At 44.2% G+C, this 16,052-nt stretch overlaps 1 protein-coding gene across 2 annotated transcripts in view; it reads right to left on the bottom strand.

Annotated features, from left to right (window-relative positions):
- SVIL (supervillin) overlaps positions 1–16,052 on the bottom strand; it is a 209,950-nt gene that overhangs the window by 80,055 nt on the left and 113,843 nt on the right. For both annotated transcript variants that reach the window (XM_069458976.1, XM_069458977.1), the window contains exons 4-5: positions 7,586–7,643; positions 1,065–1,156 (exon numbers count right to left, since the gene is read on the bottom strand). The gene's annotated coding sequence lies outside the window, so the exon portion shown is untranslated. The remainder of the gene's footprint in view (positions 1–1,064; positions 1,157–7,585; positions 7,644–16,052) is intronic.

Below are 16,052 nucleotides of genomic sequence, written 5' to 3'. Positions count from 1 at the left end.
GGCCAAATCCCTGGAGGCTCCCAAACATCCACCCTCATCAGACTCTGTCTGGGCACAGCACCATTCAGTTCCTCAGGACTTAATCCGATTCGTCAGTGGGCCTTTACAGCTAGATTTAGTTTCTACTAAAAGAATATTTCTTTTGGTCTAACTTCTTTTGGGCTTGATTTTGTGTTTTATTACTTTGTAGGAAAAATACCTGCCCTTCCATCAAATCTGTTTCTTTGAAAGGAAGGGTTACGCAGCTCACTTGGGAGGAAGACTTTGTGAGCTGGCACTAAGTGACCGTTCCTCGGACTAGTGTCACAGGTGCTGCAAGCAGAGATCAAGCAATGCTTACGTCATCGCACAGACAAAACTAAGGGGAGTCGGCTTCGAGCTGGTGCAAGTATTTTACCGCGCGCACCTTTACCAGTGGAGATAGTAATTCCCAAAACATGCGCGGGTGCCTGCTGGGGAAGAAGGAGGACAGTCACAGGACAGTCTGCACCAGCTGTCCACAGCCCCGTAGGGAACTACAGGGTATGACGTGGAAAAGCCCTAACACTGGGAAGCTGCAGGAGGCAACAGGGGCAAAAATGCAAGAGCCAGGCGTGGTGTCTCACACCTGTGATCCCAGCACTTTAGGAGGCCAAGGCAGGAGGATCACTTGAGGCTAGGAGTTTGAGACCAGCCTGGGCAACATAGCAAGACCCCATCTCTACTAAAAATAAGAAAAATTATCAGGACATTACTGCAGGTGCCTATAATTCAAGCTACTTAGGAGGCTAAGGCAGAAGGATCGTTTGAGCCCAGAGTTCAAGGTTTCAGTGAGCAATGATTGTACCACTGTACTCCAGCCTGGGCAATGGAGCAAGACCCTATCTCTAAAACAATAAACTAAAATAAAATAAAAAATGCAAGAAGACAGGTCCACTAACTGAAGCTAATTCTTGGATGAGGCAGGAAAGGACACAAAGGAGACAACAAGCTGGAGGTTATCGAGAGAGTTCTCCTCAATGAAATTCTGACAACACAGTATTTAAATGCCCAGACACTGATTAACCATTTAGAAAAAGACTTACCTTTAGGAAGTGCAGTTAAGAGCTTAGTGTCAATTCCTCTTTTGTGGTTAGCAAATTGTTCTTTCTCTTCAAGTGAGAACTCTTTCTGAAAGCTAAAAAATGATTCCATTAATAAAGTGTTTAAAGTCAATTTAAATCAAGATGATATTAAATGAAAAAATGCAGAACACAAAATTATGTTATTGTTACACATCATTAAATATGTGCACATAGATCACAGGGAAAAAGTTTTGAGTTAATTGGTAACTTTTTTATTTATTTACATTTACGTTAATGCTATTTTTTTTTAATACAGCTGAATAACTACAGCAGCATTGGCAAGTGACGTGGTGTGTGAAGAAACTGAAGTGGAGTCGTTGGCCTTATTTCAGACCGACCACCTCCTCTACGCCCAAGAACAGCTGTGTTAGTTTGGATTAATCATTCAACCTCTCTGTGCTACAATTTCTTCCTCATAAAATCAGCAACTTGTCTAGGCGATCGAGAGGGTTAAAATTCTACTAAAGTAATAAATGTGTTCAAGCCACCAGTAAATCTCAGCATGATCAAACGGTGAGAAAGGCTCATGAAGACTTGCCTTGGAATAAAAGAGGAAACAAAAGGGGAGAATAGTGCAGGAATTGAGCACGTACTGTGTACTTCCCCCCTCTACTAGGCATACCCCAGGTGTTACTGCAATTATCTCCTAAGGCCCTGTGAGGTCTGAACTACTCAGTGGTGTGATGATGTTTTGCGACTGGCTCCGCCCTCTGGGTCCCACTCTTGGTGCCCCCCACGCCCCCAGCCCGCAAAGCACCTGCCTTGCAGTATTTACTGGTGGTGTAAATACTCCCATCGCGGCTGGTTCCAAGCTACCCAGGACGCACTGAACGGGAAGGCGGGAGTGAGCGCCATGCGGGAGGCAGCACTGGAACTAGCATCGACCTCGGTTCTCAGAACAGGAGATGGTCACGTGACTTGCCCAGAGAGGCTTACGTGACAAGAGGAGGAGACGACATTCAAATCTAGCTCCTGCTCTAACACCAGGCGCAGCGGCCCCAGGACTGCGGCACATGCAACTCCACGCCTTTAAAGGCCGCCTGGAGGGAAGACAGGAACCTGGAAAGACGCCCGCGGGGGGTAGGTGACAGGGCTGGAAGGCCTTTATTGTGACCTTCGTCCTGCAGGGATCTGTTTCCACAGAGGCCAAAGAAGAAACTGAGAAAGTTGCTGCGGACACTGGATGGAACATGCAAACAATCTATGCCCCCTACATAAACTAAATTGAAAGGAACTTACACACATTTCAAAGCATGGCACACCCTCCCCCTTTGTGGAATCGCGCCCATCTGAAATCTCAGTTATTGCATGTAAGTGTAGGAAGGGTTAAACATGCGTGTCGCGTCTTCACATTACTTCATCAAAAGTCTTGAGAATAACTGAGCCTTACAAACCACACTCCAGATTGGCTTGACGATCCTAGGATGCCTCCCTAGTCGGAAACTTAGTGTGAGCGCAGACTTCTAAACAGCGAATCGTAAGGCAGGGGTGAGTCTTGTCAGTGTGTAATTCAGATGTATGATTTAGTGTGAACCTAAAAAAATTAAATAACTGCAGAAATGTGTGCTACTTAAGGAATGGCATGTTATTTTAACTGATTATTTAACTGCTAATTTAAATATCTTGATAAAGTTCTGTACTTTCTTTGGGAAGCTAAAATCTGCTCAGGAAAAGGATTCAACATGAAAGGGAAACACACAATGAAATCCTTGAAATATTCAGCTGCTCTGGCTGTTAATCTTGGGGTAAAAATGTTATCTCATATTTTCAAAACTAAACATCTGTAGGTCTCTATGTTCCTCTTTGTTTCTGTTTATCAAAAAGCTCAGTGAAGCTACTAATGACCACTTAAGGAACAACCTCTTTGACTGTTACTGGCAATCACAGCAACAACAAAAATAAATGAATGGGACCTGATTAAATTAAAAAGCTTCTGCACAGCCAAAGAAACAGTCACGAGAATAAACAGACAACCTACAGAATGGGAAAAAATTTTCGCATACTACACATCAGATAAAAGACTGATAACAAGAATCTATTTAGAACTCAGGAAAATCAGTAAGGAAAAAATCGAACAACCCTATTAAAAAGTGGGCAAAGGACATGAATAGAAATTTTTCAAAAGAAGATGTAAGAATGGCTAACAAACATTTGAAAAAATGCTCAACATCCCTAATCATCAGGGAAATGCAAATCAAAACCACAATGAGATATCACTTAACTCCAGTGAGAATGGCCTTTATCAAAAAGTCCCAAAACAATACATGTTGGTGTGGATGCGGAGAGACAGGAACACTCATACACTGCTGGTGGGACTGCAAACTAGTGCAACCCCTGTGGAAAGCATTATGGAGATACCTTAAACAGATTCAAGTAGACCTACCATTCGATTCAGTAATCCCATTATTGGGCATCTATCCAAAAGAACAAAAGTCATTCTATAAAAAAGACACCTGTACCCGAATGTTTATAGCAGCACAATTCACAATTGCAAAGATGTGGAAACAACCCAAATGCCCATTAATTCATGAGTGGATTAGTAAAATGTGGTATATGTATACCATGGAGTATGACTCAGCTATAAGAAATAAGAGTGATATAAAATCCCTTTTGTTCTCCTGGAGAGAGTTGGAACCCATTCTATTAAGTGAAGTATCCCAAGAATAGAAAAATAACCACCACATGTACTCACCAGCAAATTGGTTTCCCTGATCATCACCTAAGTGCACATTTGGGAATAACACCAATTGGGTATCGGACTGAGGTGGGGGGTGGGGGGAGGGGATGGGTGTGTACCTACATGATGAGTGCGATGCGCACCGCCTGGGGAATGGACACGCTTGAAGCTCTGACTCAGGGGGATGGGCAGGACATGGGCAATATATATAACCTGAACTTTTGTACCCCCATGATAAGCTGAAATAAATAACATTAAAAAAAAAAAAAGAAAGAAACAACCTCTTAATTAAAAAGGCTGGGGAAGTTTATAGAGCGACATTTGCAAGTCAGCACCCCACACGCCCTGGCTCCATGTGCATTCGTTTTCTTGAAACAAGCTGCAGATGGTGTCGGCACCCATATAAAGCTGGGCAGAAACCAACAGAAAACTAAACTTTGCTAGGAAATCTCTCGTGCTTCTTACCATGGTTCACTGTTGCACGCAACTTGAAAGACAGTTCTCTCGGCTCCCAAGGTGAAGAGACGTGTGAGTTACATAAGCTTCACGGGGCCCCGGGCTCAAAACTAGCATGAGTTAAATACAACTCACATGCCAGTTCATGTGCTGAATTTTATTTAAAATTATTAATTTTAAAAATATGTTTAAAAAATCAACGAACACATGTTGAATGAATAAACGAATGTTATAAAACACTTCAGATCTATACAATTCACCCTGAAGTATTTTATTGTATATACTTCGTACATCGTTGACATGATGGCCAGGGTCAAAAATCGATACAGACGCTGAGAATAATCAGAAGGGCATATTGAGTAACGTCAGTCATGAGCCCTCTTCCTCTTTCCCTCTTTCTTTCTTTTTTCTTGTTCATTATTTCCTTCTTTCATCTTTGGAACAGTACAAAATTAGGACCCCATCAGTCCTTGCTATCTTTGCTCACCTTGCACACACCTATGAAAATAGAGCCTATTTGCATATGTTTATCAAGCAATCATTTTTTAAAACCTACGGCTTCAAGGTAAGGTTTTATTACAGGAATCCCCATGGCTGTCTTTGTGTTTTCTCCCTGTTTCTCCTGCCCCTCCCGTTCCCGCCAAGTGACGGATGCCTCTGCGAACACACACGCGCAGGCAGGAGGAGCCCACAGCCCGTGTCCGACAGCGGGGCTCTGGCTCAGGGGGTGCCGAAAGCCGGGAGAGATGCAACACCCCTCAAATCAACATGTGAAACCAGCTTTCTTTTAAAAAAATCTTGTTTCTTCCCTGGACTTTCTATACCTGAGGCCACTAACCCACAGTGAAAACACACGCAAGATGTACTAGTCAAGACTTCTGGACCATTCGTCAGTGAGTAACTTTCTCTGACCATCTGATGGCTGATGAGACACACACATCCCAAAGATGAAACACACCCCCCAAAGTACCTTGGCATCACCATTCTCTTTGCTTCTCTGACTCAGAGGGACCAGAGCCGTGTGATTGGCCCGTTCCTAACTCCTGTGGCCGGTAACCCCAAAAAGCACCGAGCTCTGGGAGGCTGGACCCTGCTCTTCCTCATCCGTCCCCTCCATCCCCTTCAGGGACAAGGGTTCTCTGCAGGGAGCCTCTGCAGGCCTCGGTGCGCAACTCAACCAGAAGTATGTGCCTGTATTTCAGCAGGAAAGCATCTCCCCATACGTAACTAAAGCAGATGCTACAGACCTAATTTTTTTCATCGTAATTTTCACTTTCTAATAATAAGAAACACGTTGTGGATTTTTTTATCCAATTATCTTTATCTCCTCTGAAATAGCAGTCATTCTTTATGGCTAACTGTTCCTACTGTTACGTACCTCCCTCTGCTTCAGTAATCTAGGAAGAGACGGCCCCTGCTTCCAGGACGATCTTCTCTTAAACGTGTCCCACTAACCTACTTCCACGCCCAGCAGCAGCGGCAGGGGGATGCCATTCAAGGCAGGCAGGGTACTCTGCTGTGAGCGTCTCCGTCTTTTGCAATGTAGGACGTGCCACTATCACAGGCTGTCCGGCACCCACGTAGCATAAAGACCCCCCATCTGTTCATTCTCCTACTGAAGTTTAAATTGCAAGATACGGGAGATGAAACTGCATTACCTCGTATTTTTGTCTGTTTAAGCTGGTGTCTGCTCGACTAGATTTCTTTTAAGGAGGCGGGCTCCTGTCCCTCGAGCTCGTTTCACACTTAGCACCATGGCAAGTAGGTGGCAATTTTCATAGGTGCACGTGAAATAATACCCACCCGTTTAGAACAGCTGTGTCCCTTTGAGCCTCTGTCCACTGAAGCACGTGACTTTCATATTTCATGCTTTTCCTGTCCTTGAATAAGCAATGCCTTCCTGTCTCCTTTTTTCTTAGTCACTTACGAGCCCTATGAAAGTTAAACCAACCTGATAGCGATATATTAGGAAATGAGCCCAGATTCTACTAAAAACACAGCAAAGATGAGAAATACGGCCTCACTAAGCACTAGCAAAGACTCATGACTTAATTCGTGAGTCAGTGAAGACAACCTTATTGATGGCCCTGGACCACTAATTGCTCTCCTCTACTTTACACTTAGATGTGGCTGAAGTACACCAAGGATGTGTCCTATCTAGTGTGTTCACAAGATCAACTCTGCCATTTTCAAATGTAGAGCCAGGGCGGGGCGCAGTGGCTCACGCCTGTGATCCCAGCACTCTGGGAGGCCGAGGAGGGAGGATTGGTTGAGCTCAGGAGTTTGAGACCACCCTGAGCAACAGCGAGACCCTGTCTCTACAAAAAATAGAAAAATTAGCCAGGTGTGATGGTGCACACCTGTAGTCCCAGCTACTCAGGAGGCTGAGACAGAAGAATCACTTGAGCTCAGGAGTTTGAGGTTGCTGTGAGCTATGATGCACTCACTCTAGCCTGGGCGACAGAGCAAGACCCTGTCTCAAAAAAAAAAAAGGAAATGCAGAGCCACTAGGCTCAGCTTGCTGAGAACAGGAACTAGACAACTGTTTATTCTAAAGCTATTGAAATGCAAACCCTTTTAAGTCAAGAAACAATGTCATAATACTACATTAGGCACAAGAACATCTGAGTAGACAAAGGGGTTGGGTCCTTCCAGCATAATGAAGTGTAAGTTGCAATCCATGCCGGAGTGTGAAGGGAATGATAACTTTGTGCCTCTACTTGAAAATATCAAACTCTATCAGTGCCCTAAGAGGCACCTGAGACAGGGCCATGGTGTTTGGCACAGACGTTCATTTTCACCTTGTCTTACATCAGTGATGATGTGCCATGGAGTTTTAGCACACCAGGTAAATCAAATTAGCACCCATAATTATACAGCACCCAAGGGACCTGGAGGTACAGAAAGGTTTAGAGACGGGTGGTAAGACCGGCAACAGGAAGTCACAAGGACAGATGGACAGATAGGTGTGTGGGTGGATGAAGAAAGGGGGAGGGAGGAGGGGCTAGGCTACACCCTGTCTAAAAAAATCTAGCTCCCTCCCTTCCTTGATGGACAGATTGCAAAAGGGAAGCCCATGCTTAGAGGCAGGTGTGAGAAAGAAAAGATAATAGCCCTTCACAAGTTTGCAATTACAAGACATACCAACGTTCTGTTCTCCAAATAATTCCCACAAACAGCGTTAAATAGAAAAAGAATCTTTTGCTTCGTATATTTTAATAAATCAAACTCTGGGGAGAAAACATACTGCCAAACATTTAAACTCATGAATTAGGAATTTAAGAGAATACTTAGAAAAGCTACTATAAATCTTTAAAACTTAAGATTTCTTGAGCAAAGGCCACTTTACCTTGGAACTTTTCTTTGACGTGGAAATCCAATGAAGCTTAAGTTTTTCTTGTTGAGATCTAAGGGAAAAGAGATAATGGAACATTGAAATAGTTACATGGTACGTTAAAAAGTATCCAATGAGAAAAACATTCTTCAAATTCCCTTTACATAGGCAATTTTTTTTTTTTACTCTTCTGAAAAGTAGCCAACATACTCCATGAGTTAAAAAGAAAGAAAAAAAAATTTCTGATACAGTTCAATGCTATCCTTTAAATGTTATGGCAATAAGAATAACTCAAAGCAATTAAATACTGAATAACAGATTGATAATCATAATACTCAGAAAAAAAGGAGAAAATAATTAAGCAATTTTGGTGAAGGTAACCAGAAGTGTTGGAAGTAATTTGCCTGAGATGTTTGAGCTGCCTTTAAAAAGGCAGAGAGTGATCTTAAAATCAAAGGACACCTCAGCTGTGTCCTTATTGCTGTCACTAAAATCTAAATAGCAACAGCACATCAAAATAACCTTTTATTTATTTTTGAAGACAAGATATATATTATGTAAAGACAGCTGGTAACAATTCCATACAGGAAAAACACACATCCTGAGTGAACGGGTTAATCAAAACCAGGCACAGACAAAATTTATAATCAGTCTAATGGCAAGTACTCTGTTTTATAGCTTTTGGCATAGTAACCATTTGTCCACTAGGAAAACCACAAGTAGACCACTTACAGATACTTCTTCCCCCAAGGAAGTGCCTTTTACTGTTTAATATTAAGGAGCAGAAGCCTGGGGAAAAAGAGGTACAAAATATACCAGATTCTGACACTTCATCATCCATCAAAATACATCCTCAATCCTGGAATTTGGAAACCTGGCCAACCAGAGAAATATAATAAAATGAAAGGTATGATACCAATTACACATCCAGGCTTGTCTCCTAATTATAAAAGTATCTTGCTATGTATTTAAAGAAAGAGAACTCAATTCCAAAAGCTATCAAATATTGTAGAAGAGAATTTCTAAATCCGAGTTCTGAATTGCTCAAATAACTTCCTAATAGTGCATTTGTGGTAGAAAATACTTTTGATATATAATAGCTGAGATTCAAATATGAGATTCAAAAAAACATCAGCATTTCATTTCTGTTCAACCAGTCAACTGAGCACGCAATACCACTTCTGTAGTTAAATTGAAAGCATATATTTTCCTGTGTGCTGGAAGAAATCCACTAAAAAGACAGTATCTTATTCCAAACTGTTTCACATGAAGAGTTAATAAAAAGACACTCACTCAACCACTGCCTACTGGAAATAATTCAGTATATATAGCATTTGGTTTAGAAAAATATTTTAGCTAAAGTGCAGCATATCCAGCATTTGATCCAAAGTCTGGGCATTCCAATTTAATTTGCAGGTTTTCCTACATAAAGGCATTAGTGATTTAGCAGTAACTAACTTACTGGGGAAAAAAATTCACATTATCAGCAATCACAAGATAAGCTCATTTATAAATTCAATTAGATATTTGAAGTGTCCTTTGAGAAAAGTATATAACTAACCAGACACAGGAAGAATGCAGGTGAAAATGTAGGATTCCATGACATTCATTATGTTATAAAATCCACACATAAGTGCATTTGGTATTTTTCTTGCCTTACCTTGTTTCTCAGAGAATTTGAAAGCTCCCAAATAGCTGGAAAAGCCTGGGCTTCTGAACATGGTTGCACAGAGAAGGTTTGGTGACAGAGTCTGCTCTACAGCTAATTCTCAGCCAGCAAGGACCTTCAGCTGGTCTAAGCAAAATTAGGTTGAGATTTCTCACAGTGCCGGGCCAGAGCGACCAGGCACTTGTGTCCTTGAGCGGATGGTGAGAGCAAGCAGGAGGCTGCAGGCCGGAGCAGCTCAGACCCGTAATCAGATTATGAGCAGAAATTAGGCCCAGAGATGCTGCAACAGACTGAAGTCCAGTGACGGGCACTGATGCCACCGTGAAGCCATGGCCGAGCCGCGGCACGTGCTTTGGAAGCAGACACCCTCACCATCATCGGAGCAGTCAGAAACAACTCCTCCTTTCCCTGAACACACACACACACACACACACACACACACACAGACCCCTACAGAGAGACTCTTGATGCATTGGGAAGAAACGAAGCTGCCTAACTATTCCTAGGCTGCTCCAAGTTTGGCTTTGGCAAAGTTAAATGAAATATTTTACCTAACAGAGAGCCAAAACCCATACTTAAGGTTTATGAACAACATATGAGTGCAATTGTGGGAAAAGAAAGGGCAGATATTACTAGAGGCTCAAAAATGTTAATTAGACACAGGAGTTGTGAGGTTTTGCCTATCTGAATATCTGAATATCTGTCACTTGTTTACCTGCAGCCACAACATGTCGCCGGTGGGCCCAAGCAGCGATAATGTGCTTCCATGAAAAATCTGCAGTAATTACAGACTGACAATCTTACAGTTAAATGGGACATTAGAGAGAACCAAGGGAAGACGGTCTCATTTCCAAGGGAGGGAAACAGGGCTGCAGGAGCAACGTGCTCCCGGGCGGACAACTGGTTGGTGATGGAGCAGAGGGTCTTGGCAGCGGCATCAAGCTCTGATTCAGCTCTCACTTCCCTCCCCCCGCCCTGCCAGGCAGGGGCCCTGACTTTGTCTTTGTATCTTTAGTCCTGAACACCGTATCTGGCGCATAGTAGGCCTACAGTAGATGTCGGCTGCGCGACCACAGGAAATCAGGAGATATTCTTTTCTAAAGGCATATTCTGAAATGATTGCATGGATTTTATATCCTGAACTCAAATCAGATCAACTTGGACAGATTTCTAAAAGACAAACAACACTTAAGGTGAAACTGAAGAATTATATGCCAAATTCATTAAGGCACATAAACATAAGGTGTATATATCAACACTGGCTACTCCATGGGTTGGTGGTAGCATTTTGCATTTTTCTCTAAACTTCTTATTACTTTAACTTTTATAAAATTGGCGAATAGGGTAGTTTAAAAACTCAGCAAGGAACAACGTGAGTACTGTGGATAACTGTGGTGGAAACTTTATCGCAAGGTCATTAGTAACTAGAAACAAAAAGGAATAAGGAGTGTTGGAAAGAGGAGAGAAGGGGGAGGAAACAGTGGAAGCAACTGATTCTGGAAACAAAGAGACAGGACGAAATAACGTATGTGTTGACAATAATCCCTTATAAAGAACCTGACAGTTAATAAAACACAGTATCACTTGCTCATCACCACGCATGCTCCTGAAAACCGCTCTTCCTATAGAATACTCAATTATAATTATTCTAGAAGTATCTAAATGTTTCTTTTGAATTATTATTAAGGAATAAGTCTATCTTAAATTTTCAAAATGAAATTCCAGTGGAGAATAAAAAAAAATTTGGCTATTCCCTTTAAGTTGGTAATGAACTCTTATTATTAATAGAATTATTTGCCTCGCCTATCAATTATGATACAAAGCAAACTGATCTAAATATGACTTTGTTGTTAAGAGGAAAAAGCACATTTTTAATGAAATTATGGATATAAAATTTAATCTTCCATGTAAGTATCTCTCCCATAGAAAACCAAATAAGCCTATGAAGAAAAATCCACATTTTATACCAATAGAAAGTATCCATGAAAATTTTTCATTTACTCTCCAATAATAATAATTATCATTAATTATTACTATTTTAGGCTAGCTCATTCACATGGGGAGCTATTAATACAGAACAGCCAAACATTTCCTCAGATCACTCTGTAGGTTAACATGTCTTACTCATCTGCAGAGGAAACTCTAGGTTGTGACGGTGACTTTCTTAGATTTCGGGGAGAGGACATTTTAAGTGAACACTGGTGGTGTCTTCGCTCCCCGCACAACCCCTGCCCCAGCTCCGCACGCGTGAAGGGCTGCACACCGCTCCCTGCCACCGCGTCCACTTAGGACCCGATCCTTTCCATTCTCAAAGCACTACAGTCCTCAATGTTCAGGCGCCATGCTTCCCAGAAGTAAAATATTCTACTGGATATTTTTTAGATTTTAATCTTTACATTGTAAAGAAATAAAAATAAAAATAAAAGCAAATGATGACGTTGCCTGTGGATGGACGATGCAAAAATGCTTTAGTAGAAAAGGCACAAATGTGTTTCTGGGGCCTGAGGGAGGTCACTGTCATAGCACGGTCACGCACACATCATGTCATGTCACGGCACATGTCGCGTCATGGTACATGGGTGGTGGCTGGAAGAGACCTGGAAGACCAAGAAGGATCTGTGAATGGGCCGTTGAGATGTTGACACCCAAAAGTGGTCCCGAATAGGCCTTGGTAAATCCAAAACCTTGGACCCTGGGAAGGCTGGGGCCAAAGGGGTCTTTCTGATCACCTGGTCTGCACTTAGCAAAATGCTAGAGGACTCCCTCAAGGTCCACATCCTCTGACCCTCTCCAGGACAACTCCCACATTCCCGATCAGCCGGGACCCAAGCTAGCAGGGGCCACTGCTGGAAACTCGTCTCGGATTGAGGTACTGGGGTCTTCCAGCTCCACAGCCTACGATGGCTTAGCCTGTAAAGGGTAACACAGCCCGATCCCAGCGAGGGGAGTCAGAGCAGCTGCTGGTGCTTTTCATGAACCTCACACGATTTCTAGGTCTAGCTTTGGGGCCACAGACGATCCCCAAAACCAGGGCCGACCCCAGACGTGAGTAACACGGCATCGCAGAAGCCCTAAGGCAAAGACAGAAAGTCATCGTCCGGGCTTGGGGGTGGGTGTTGTGTCCAAAAGGAAGCAGCTGATTTCTCTATGGTGCTTCCTCTCCTTCCCAAGGTCCCTGCCTTACAGAAGAGGGACAAGGTGTGACTATCAACTCTGAGTGTGTAGGAAACATGACTCAGCAATTCTGCTTCTGGAAGGAAATGACGAAGGAACACATGGATGTTTACCACGGTTTTGCTTGTAAATAAAACTGGAAATAGCCCACATGGGGGGAAGTATAGAAGACGAGGCAAATAAATTACACAAGCAAACCAGGTTGGAAACTGAATTAGTGATTTGGAAAATTTTTAAGGTTATATTAGACATACGCATACACACACCTAAGCAGGAAGATAGTAAATAGATGAAAACATTGATTTTCTCACAACTCAAATGACTCGGTTCCTATGTTTCCTTCTCTGTTTTCCAAAGTATCCACAATGAGCACGATTTACTCCTATAATTACCAAAATAATTAGATACAAATGAAGAGGAAGGAAACAGGACCTCTTAAAATCCCCGAGGCTTAGACGTAGGCTGAGAACACGGAGGTCCCGGCTGGGAACGAACCGTGTGCGGACCCCCGGCACAACGGCAGCCTGCTCACGTCCCCAGCAGACACATTTCCTTGGCTATAGATGGAGCAGTGGACTTAGACACTCACCAGAGTCCCGGGTGACTCGCAGTACAGCACTTCTCGAACTCGACACCACGGGCCACAGTCACACTGGGGGACTCGGATCAGCTCTGCCCACCTGCCGACGCCGGGTTCACCTGCTAACCCTTTCACACATGTTCTTCTTGCTCGGAGCTTCTCTGTTACCACTCAAACTTTTCCTGCTCGAAAGCTGTTCTGTCTCCAAGCTAAAGAACTATAAAACCTGGGGGGACAGAACCTGGGACACACTTCCGGGTGTGCTTTTCGCAGTGCTTGGCTCAGAACAAGAGAGCTGTGAGTGCTGGTGGAATGACCGAGTCCAGCAAGCCAGCAAGCAGTGCCGTCCCCTAACGTCCCGCCCATTCTCAGCCACCTCTACGTCTTACACAGGTGGCGTAAAGGAAAAGTGTGACTTTGAGACTCCTACTACCAAATAAAGTCTTCCTGCCTTTCCTAGAACGTGGAGCGATGACGCGGAACGTAAATGTCTGTGTGCACGGAGAACCAGGTGTGCTGGGACATCGTGTAAACACGGGAAGATGATTCTCGCAATCCGACTGCTCACAATGTCGCTATGAGTAAGAAGCATCATCTCCCACATTGCCAAGGTCAAAGACATGGTGTTAGATGACAAAGGACCGTGCAGTTCCACTCTCAGGGACCGTGCGGGGCAGTTCACAGCTGTTGCTCAGATGACAGGGAGGCTATTTGAGGAGCCCATCCTCTGTCAGTTGTTCTGGCTGACAACACTCCAGGACCCCGGCAACAGGAGTGGCAACTGGCCTTGGGAGTCATCCTCCTACGGGAGAAAATGGGAGCGAAGCCAATGAAAGGGAAAGTAGCTGAGCACCCCGGCTGGCGACAGTCATTTTCTGCCACAGCCGGGGGGTGACGTAAAGATAAGGCCGACACCGGTGACCTTTCTCGATGCTGGGTGCTCCGGGACATTAAACTCGCACGCAGTCCTCTCAGAGCCTGCCGGGGAGACCCTGCGACTATCCCCGTTGGCAGATGAGAAAACTGACAGGGCGCGACCCAGGATAAATATTGAGCCTAGACTGGCTACTTAAAATGTATCTCTAAAGGCAAAACAGCCATTCCCCGGCCGGCCAAAATCAAGTCAAAGAGGAAGACACGAAGGTGAGGTCAGGATGAACCGAGAATGCGGGCGAAGGCACTGTGGACACTGGGGCGCATCGTTCACGCCATGCAAGGACCCGACAGACACTCCCTGAACAGAGACTGGGCCGAGGTCCGCATGACGCCGCGCGTGTCCCCTCGTGGTCACCGAGCATCCACTAACGCAGGCCCAGTGCACAGGAAAGCGAGCTGGGATTGAAGTGGGCAGCACAGGGCGGCGTGAAGTGACAGCTCAGCTGTCTGAATACACACTGCTGTGAGGTGCCCACACAGCCCTCAAACCGCGACGCGCCACGGAAATGATTTTAGTGAAATCTACTACGAGCTACGAAAGACGATGGCCGGGCTGAAATGCCAAAGCGAATGATATATTTTTATAGCCTAAGTAAAGGAGTATGTTGTGTGCCAGAAACAGCCATACTGGTATTCTCATTTTCTTTGGTGGATTTTATTTATGTGTGCAGACCCCTAATCTGAGGCAGAACTGCCTGACATGAGGTAATCCCCCAGTGGAAAGCCCACTTAGCTCTTTCATTGCCCTGTTATCACATGCTGGCTGTCCAGACGTTCCAGATTGCTCATTTCAGTCTAATTCTCCTCCTGTGTGCACTGCGAAATGCTCTGTGAATTCTGGTTAGCAGTAATATCTTGGATAAGCCTGCAAATAAAACTTCGAGTTACATCACGACATAAGGTAATTTAAAACAGGCCACGTGTGCAGAGAAGAAAAGGAAAAAGTACTTTCAATAAGAAATATTACAGCTCATAGCTTTTTTTTTTTTAATCAGGTGCACTGAAAGAAAACCATGCCAGCCTTTCTATACATGGTTAACAATTTTTTTAAAGAAAAGGTGTATTATAATCCCTTAAAAGATTTATTAATGTCTTTAAAATAAATGTTCAAATGAGTAATGCTAATATTTGTAGTGAAAATTATCTCTGATCATTTTCACTTCTAGCTGCTTCTGAATCTACAGCTAATGATTCTTGGGGAGAAAAATCAAGGTGCGTCAGAGAAAGAGAGGATGGTGGACCAAAGGTCAGAAAAAGGGAGCTGGTCAGTTCTGCGTTTAAAATGACACTGAAATAAACACATAGTGGGATACTATTCACCCTTAAAAAGCAAGGAAATTCTGACACATACTATAACATAGATGAACCTTGAAAACATCACGATAAGTGACATAAGCCAGTCACCAAAATACTGTATAATCCCACTTACGTGGGGCTCCTACAAAAGTCAAATTCAAAGACAGAAAGCAGAATAGTGGTTGTCTGGGGCTGGGTGAGAGTTTCAGTTCGGAATGATGAGAAAGTTCTGGAGACGGAAGGTGCCGAGGGCTGCACGACCATGCGAATGCACTTAGTGCCGCCGCCCTGGTTAAGCGGTGACTCCTGCGTTGCGTGTGCTTTAGCACAGTATAACGTGTACGCTGAAGGCAAACGACGAGCTCACCCAAAACGCAGGCAGCAGGCACGTGCCGAGCGCCGGGGAAAGGCGCCGGACCAAATACCGATGCCCACGGCACGTGGCCTGTGAGTCAGACGCCGAAAAAAACCAATTCTGACTTGTTCGAAGCAGCGGCCCAGCGAAGGGTCCGTAAACAAGATTTGACGAACAGACACAAACCCAGGCGTTCACTGCGTCGTGTCCGCAGCTGTGTCCCGGGGCATCGCGAGGTGCAGCCCGCGTACCTTCAGGACCGCAGGGCCCGAGCCTCCCCTCTCACCGAGAGGAAACCGGCAGCAGGGAAGGGGCGACACCGGTACTGTCATCCGCGGAGGGCGGAGGCGGCTTCTGCCAGCGCCGGTCACCCCGGGCTCGCTGTCTGATCGTTTTCCCATGGACAGAAAGCAAGGAAACACTGAGTCGTCAGATGGGAGAACTTTTTATGAGTCTGAACGTCCAGATGGCA

This window comes from Eulemur rufifrons, chromosome 25, assembly GCF_041146395.1.
Source record: "Eulemur rufifrons isolate Redbay chromosome 25, OSU_ERuf_1, whole genome shotgun sequence".
In the NCBI taxonomy this organism is placed as follows: Eukaryota; Metazoa; Chordata; class Mammalia; order Primates; family Lemuridae; genus Eulemur; species Eulemur rufifrons.
This window is presented reverse-complemented; position numbering and strand designations above follow the sequence as displayed.